The sequence below is a fragment of the Halichoeres trimaculatus genome, unplaced genomic scaffold (assembly GCF_033239565.1).
Source record: "Halichoeres trimaculatus isolate MK-OKI-2021-1 unplaced genomic scaffold, fHalTri1.1 fHalTri1_scaffold_13, whole genome shotgun sequence".
Lineage (NCBI taxonomy): Eukaryota > Metazoa > Chordata > Actinopteri > Labriformes > Labridae > Halichoeres > Halichoeres trimaculatus.
The window spans coordinates 966,686-973,181 of record NW_027437191.1 but is presented as its reverse complement, the minus strand read 5'-3'; the positions used below and the strand labels follow the sequence as shown (position 1 = coordinate 973,181).

Sequence of the window (6,496 nt, the reverse complement as noted above, 5' to 3'; positions counted from 1 at the left end):
GACTGGGCTTTTGGCCCAGAACAAATTACATTACTGTCACATTATGTCCCTGGTATGCATGAATTAAGCACTGACTGGGTAACTCTCCACCCTCCCTGACTTCCCCCCCTTTAAAACCTGCCTTAATTTTTACATCATTTATTTTCCATCAGGGAGAAGAGACAGGCCCTTTCTCCTGCCTTCTCTTCCTCTTTCCATCATATTAGCATAGAGCACAATCTGACAGTGTGGCTGCTCAGCAGCAGGAATGTGAGAATCACACAGGGAGAGGAGTGTGGTTAGTCAATGGCCTTTCACTGCTGATTCAGACATCGCAAGATGATGAGAGGGCTCTACAGTCAGAGTGACTCCTCAGCCAACACTCCACCAAGACCAGATATGCGTTTTTATTCAGGTCAGATGTCAAGCTTTAGCGGGCTCTAAGAATAGCATGTGCGGCTCAGAAAAGGTCACACTGCCCCCTGACTGGAACAGAAAAGGACCAGAGACATTTGGGAGTCTGATTTCTCTCCCACCGGCAAGTCTGAGAGCTCGTGTCTGACTTTTCCAAGCCTCTGAGTGAAGAAATGTGTCATGCTTAAACTGACAGCTCGTCCGAACTGATTAACAGTAAGATACGTCCGTATTGTCACCCCAGAAAGGAAGCGTCTGAGTGGACAAAAGCAGAAGGCCCTCAGGAACCCAGCTGTCTCTCTCTGTCTCGTTGCTGTGTGTGTGTGTGTGTGTGTGTGTGTGTGTGTGTGTGTGTGTGTGTGTGTGTGTGTGTGTGTGTGTGTGTGTGTGTGTGTGTGTGCCATCATTTCCAGCTGCTGATGAAGTCGCCTGGTTTAGGTAGACAAACAGTCCCTCTGTGTGCTCCGGAGCTTACAGAAGTCACATCCTGCAGGAGTGTGTTCTCGAGATAGGCGTTTGGTAGAAATGAGCGATGGGACTTTGGCCGACCAAGTGGACAGAGGGGAAGGACAGAACAATGTCATGAGACCCGAAATGAAATTGTCTCATCGGCTTGTGTCTAATGTTTCCTGAGAGATAAAAGCCAAAAAAGGACACAATGAGGCAGGAAAGAGGGCGGACGTGGGTTCAGACCACGACACTATCTCCTCTGAGTGAAGACAAAGAGCAAGATGACCCTGGGCCTCATGTATAAAGACTTGGGATTTCTTTCAAGAACTTGACGTACGCTCAAATCCAGAAAAGCATTTGTGGGTGCAAAACTCAAATCCAAAAAATGTCATACGCAAAAAAAGTATCCAGATGTATGAGTACAAGCACATTTCCTTTGTTCATCCCAACCTGTGCAGAAATGAGCACTCATAGAATAGAATAGAATAGAATAGAATAGAAAATACTTTATTTATCCCTGAGGGGAAATTCAGGAGTCACAGCAGCATTTAAGAAAACAAAAGTAAGAAAGAGTATAGAAAGTGCAAAAAGGTCCATAAGAAATTAGATGACAACATCCCGTCCACCACTCGTCCACCACTCTCCAGCCCAGCCAGTCTCCACCTCCACAGGGTCCAGGACTGAGCCTCCCCAGCAGTCTGTTCAGTCTCTGTCTCCTGGATCCTGTCTGCTCACAGCAGACGAAGCTCCTCCAATGTGGGGCCGGCTTCTGATGTCAGCTCCGTCAGCCACGTCCGTGAACAGCACGATGCCGCTGGGTTAGCACAACTAGCTCGTCTATCCCCCAGGGCTAGATCCAACGTTCCCAACAACGATGGATGGAAGGACAGGTCCACGTCGTCACCTCCCAGCTCACATCCGAGAACCAGCACGTCGTCCTCACCTCCTCCTCCTCAGCTCGAGGGAAATCATCAAGCCCTACACTAGTTAGCATTGACATGCTACAGGCTGCTAACAGCTAATTTTGCATGTAAACAATGCAGCCATGGTTACATGTAGGATCTCCAGACAAACACAGGAGAAAAGTAGTAAAAATATCGCTGAAGCCACAAAAAGTTTGGTGTCCGTGACCGACAATGAACCATACAAAGTGATGATCCACTCCCAATACAAAGATTACGAAAAAGAGACAAAAAATTACAAGAAACTGAAAAAGACGAGAGAGCTGCTGCAACAGGCAGCTACTTGGGTAGCGCCTAGCAACGGAAAAAAAAAGACTCATGTTGGAGTCCCTGACCCCACCCTGTCCATGCCCGTATCTTAATATGCTACTCATATGTAAATGAGCCATGCAGCTGATAGTTAGCTGATAGTGAGACAAGAAAACAAAGAAAGGAATTTCATGAAGGGCATATTTCAGGTGTTACTTGCTGAAGTTAAGGCTTGCAAAAATCTGCTTTCCGTCACGCTGTCCTCCAGCATCAGTGTAAATCACAAGAGGAGTGACTGGTAGAGTATGTGAGTGCAGATGTGTCGCGTGGAAAAGGTGAGGCTGATGAAGACATGTCACACTTTACCCATGTACAGAAAGCCTTACATGTACTCAATTTTGGTTTACTAGTGCACATGTAGACTTTACTAGTCAACCAAAATGTTCACTAGTACTGCAGGTAGACTTTTTCTTTTAACTCTACCAGTACTACTAGTAAACTTATACATGATCACGGGTACTACTAGTAAACCTTTTATGTTGATAAGTGGGTGGGAAAAAAACTATTGGCTTTTGGCTTTTGAAAATACACTGAAAAAAAGGATTTTTAAGGACAGTTATTATTACTTTTGATTGTTGATTAAATTTTTACATGGGTTTCTTATTCCTATTTGTTTACTTTAAAAACCATAGTATTTTTCAGTGTGCTACTTGATATTTACTTGTTTTGTTTTTTTTTAACCTTGTTATAAAACTAAATATGAATGAAATGATGAAGTAAGATTTACTGCGCTAATGTATCCAGTGGTCAACTTGTTAAAAGCAAGTAAACTTTACTTTGCAAACCTGGCAACCTCTTTCAAATCTTGACGTCATTGAAAAACGCGCGACGGAGCACAGTCAGTAACGGCTTTGACCTGCCCGTCAACAAGAACAAGTACTGATCTGAAGAGGTGCACGGAAGCCTACTTTGAGGAGGTTGATGTTCAGGTAAGTGTGTTTCTGTTCGTTAAACTGTATATGGTCTGTGCTAAAGTGAAAACAATAGCGTTTGTGGCCATATTTTACCAATTTACTCATTTTAGATGACATATTTCTGCTAAATAGAACTGTAACTCAGCAAAATTGCTTGGCATGTCCCCTAGTAACACAGAACGTAAAGGGAATGTTAGCTTTTGGTTGTCTAAAGGTTAGTTACAACCAAACCAAGATCTAATGTTCGGAGAACGTTCCTCCTTGGTTACACTGAAACCACACAAAGCCTTACGTTCCCCTAACGTAAAGAGAACAGAAACGTTCTCCAGTGGTTGCAGTCCTACCTTCACACAACATTGGGTGGGTTGTCGTTTGGTTATTTTTTGGTTAACCGAGAACGATGAGTAACTGTGCTAACAAAATGATGATTTACACATTGCCACATGAATGCTGTGAGAGTTTTTGCCAATTTTTGTTGCTTTTAGTTTTTAGTTTCATTTGTTTTTAGCTTTAATGTCCTGAAATGCACCATATAAAAACTTTCTTTAATATTTGTTGTAAGCACAGTGTGCCTACTTTGTCATACGTTTCCTCAAAGTCCTCTTTAGGAAGGCACTATAAAGTGTATGTATTGGGAAAAACTGCTAAAAACATAAAAACATAAAAACAGAACACTTCTCATTGAGGATTTAAGACCAACTGCTTGATCCACAAGCACACACCAATACAGTAGGTGGCGCTATTGCAACTTTCAGCTGATTTGCCACAGGACAAAAAGACTCTCAAGAAGAAGAGGGAGATGAATGGAGAAAAGTTGGGTCAGATGAATGCGTTGTGTCTACGTGTTTCTACATCTGTCCAAGTAGGTCATCAACACGGTAAGTGTTTGTCTTTCAATAGAAGAAAAACTTTTTATTTTATGTGGTTGTGAGAGGAACCCACAAATGCTCTTGCTTTTTCGCAATAAAGACTCCGTTTCCCATGAGCCCTTGTTTCTCTATGTCGTAAGACCTCAGTGGCGCGCTTCTTTGTTTTGAGTGAGGCAAATGAATGGAGAGCAGAGGCTCATTCTACACGGTCTTTTTTTCGCCACGTTTCTTCGTCTATGATAACTTTCTTAACTGGAAAACTACGCGAAAAAGGTAATTTATTAATCAGAAGTCGCTAGGCGCTATCTTAGATGTTGAAATGAACTTTGTAAACTCGGGTTGGAACGTCCTGAAGTCACCGTCGATGTATTGTTACTCTACAGCCCACCGCTGTGAGACGTGTTCTTAACTTGTACTTTTAGTAAATCCTTGTTATGTTCTACCAGAAGAGCTAACGTGACCTGGCTCTTAATTTCATCTATAGACACTCGCGTTTTAACAGACCACAGCAGAATAACTGCTGCATGTGGGCTGGAATGAACACAAACACACAAGCCTTTTTTCGCCTGTAGCTCCTGTTGTAGCCTCACTGTCCGTTTAAACTTTATCTCTACGTTCATCTTAAAAAAGTTCAATGCGGTTTAGTTAGTCTAGAGCTGCCACACTCACTTATTGAGAGAGATTAACAACACACTAAAGTGGGTGCTACTATGCAATCTATAGGTATTTAAATCCTATCTAATACAAGTTATTTGATGTTTTGTTTTTAGGTAATTTTTATTGCTGTATAAGAGTTTTCCATTTCCAAGTTTTGATACAATTTCAGAACCAGGAATTTTAAAATAAACTTTTTATTTCTATATTTTTCTTCATTCAGTAATGATTCATGATGGAGAGGAATGTTTCTCAGTCATGGCCACCATTTAGAAGAGTAAGTATTTTACACACACCTAAGTTGTTCACATAGGAAAGTATATTGTGTGTAGAAATTCACATGAACTTCTTCTAAATGTCCCTGCCTGATGAAGAGGATCAAAACCACAGCAGTGGTTGAGGCTGTTTCTGCATGAAAAACCTGTTGCTTTCACCATGCAGAACAGTGAGTGAACTGGAGAAGCTGGACCGAAGTCTTACACAACAGGAGAGGGAGAACAAAATGGTAATTACATGCCAATAATCTTATCTGAACTGATTTATCTTACAGAATTAGAATATAAAGGCTCCCAATATTCGTCTTACTTGCATGATTGTTTTTTTCAGCAGCACTTCCTCTGAACTTTGGGAGGTGCAAACGGACAGCTGCCATGTGCTGTGTAGAGTGGATACTGCTGATGTATTGCTGCGGTGAAAAAGTTCCAAAAAGCCTTTCCTGGATCTGACTCTCTTCAAGATTATAACAGGCATGTGTTAATGCATTGTTCACATTATCTTACACCAATTGACTGACAAAGTTATGATGTTTAAGTGAACAATTTCATTTTCACTTCCACCCTAGCGGCCTGTCTCAAGAATTCCATTGGCCAGAGGCAGAAATTGAGGACGTCACTGGGCAAGCACTTACATTCGTCCCCCACTGAAGGTAAATTAGAATCCTTCTATTTGTCTCGGCTGGTGAATGTAACAAGTAATGAAATTATTTAGAAATCTTTAAACCACTTGTGGTGATCACAAAATCAGGGATGTTAGGGTTATTTGTCATGCTTTTGTGGACTAATGCTCTAACTTGTCTTTTTCTTTTAAGGCCAGCTCAAAAGGGATGAGGACACACCTGACCAGACATGCCTAGTTTTGCTCCCATTTTAATTTTTTTATCAGCTAAGAAGGAATGAAGACACCAACTGGACAAGACATCCCAACTGCAGAACATTATTGTTATTGTTTGTATTTTGCTATCTTTCATGGCCTTTCATTGTAATTGGTTTGATTATTTTTTGTTGCGTTATTTGTATTTCACTATATTGTAATAAAAAGTGCTGCTAGACTTGCATTTTCATCCATTACTGACTACTTGTTCATAGTACAGGTATGAATACAATTATGGGGGTTTGAAGGTTGTAGGGGACTTTAAAATACAACCAAAAGATAACCAAAAACTAACATTCCCTAAGGGTTAGGGGAAGGTTGAGAGATGGCAATTTAACCAAAAATAAACGTCAGGGGGACGTTGGGGGAACCAAACATCTCACCAACACATAACGTTTAGAGAACGTAACGCAAACTTTCCATGGGAACGTATGGACAACCTGAAATCAAACCAAAAGGCACTCTTCCGGGAACGTCAGAGCTTTTGTTCCTAGAACATTCTGGGAACCAAAAATTGTTAGTAGGGTCAGCCTGTCTGAGCACCACGAGAGCAGTGAAGGTTTTTATTTACCTCGACCAACAAGTTATCAATTTAGCAGCAAAGCAGCATGTAGCATGGCGTCCATCAGGAGCTAAAATACGAAAACGCTTCAACACGCTCTTTCATGGCTGCGTGGATGATGCGTTAAAAGTTAAAACAGAGTTAAAACGGCCGTACGTCCGGTGGAAAGGAGAGTAGCTTTCTGAAATCATAAAAATAAATCACCATACATCTGTATTCATAACCGGCTGAGAA

At 41.5% G+C, this 6,496-nt stretch overlaps 1 long non-coding RNA gene across 2 annotated transcripts; it reads left to right on the top strand.

Moving 5' to 3' along the window:
• Positions 1-4,924: 4,924 nt before the first annotated feature.
• Positions 4,925-5,750, top strand: LOC141802283 (uncharacterized). 2 transcript variants are annotated; one of them, XR_012599465.1, is made up of 4 exons: positions 4,925-5,056; positions 5,158-5,297; positions 5,393-5,476; positions 5,639-5,750. It is a non-coding gene; the product is annotated as an uncharacterized LOC141802283 (long non-coding RNA). The 2 variants fall into 2 exon arrangements; XR_012599466.1 differs by having other exon boundaries at positions 4,936-5,056; positions 5,161-5,297.
• The last annotated feature ends 746 nt before the right edge of the window (positions 5,751-6,496 follow it).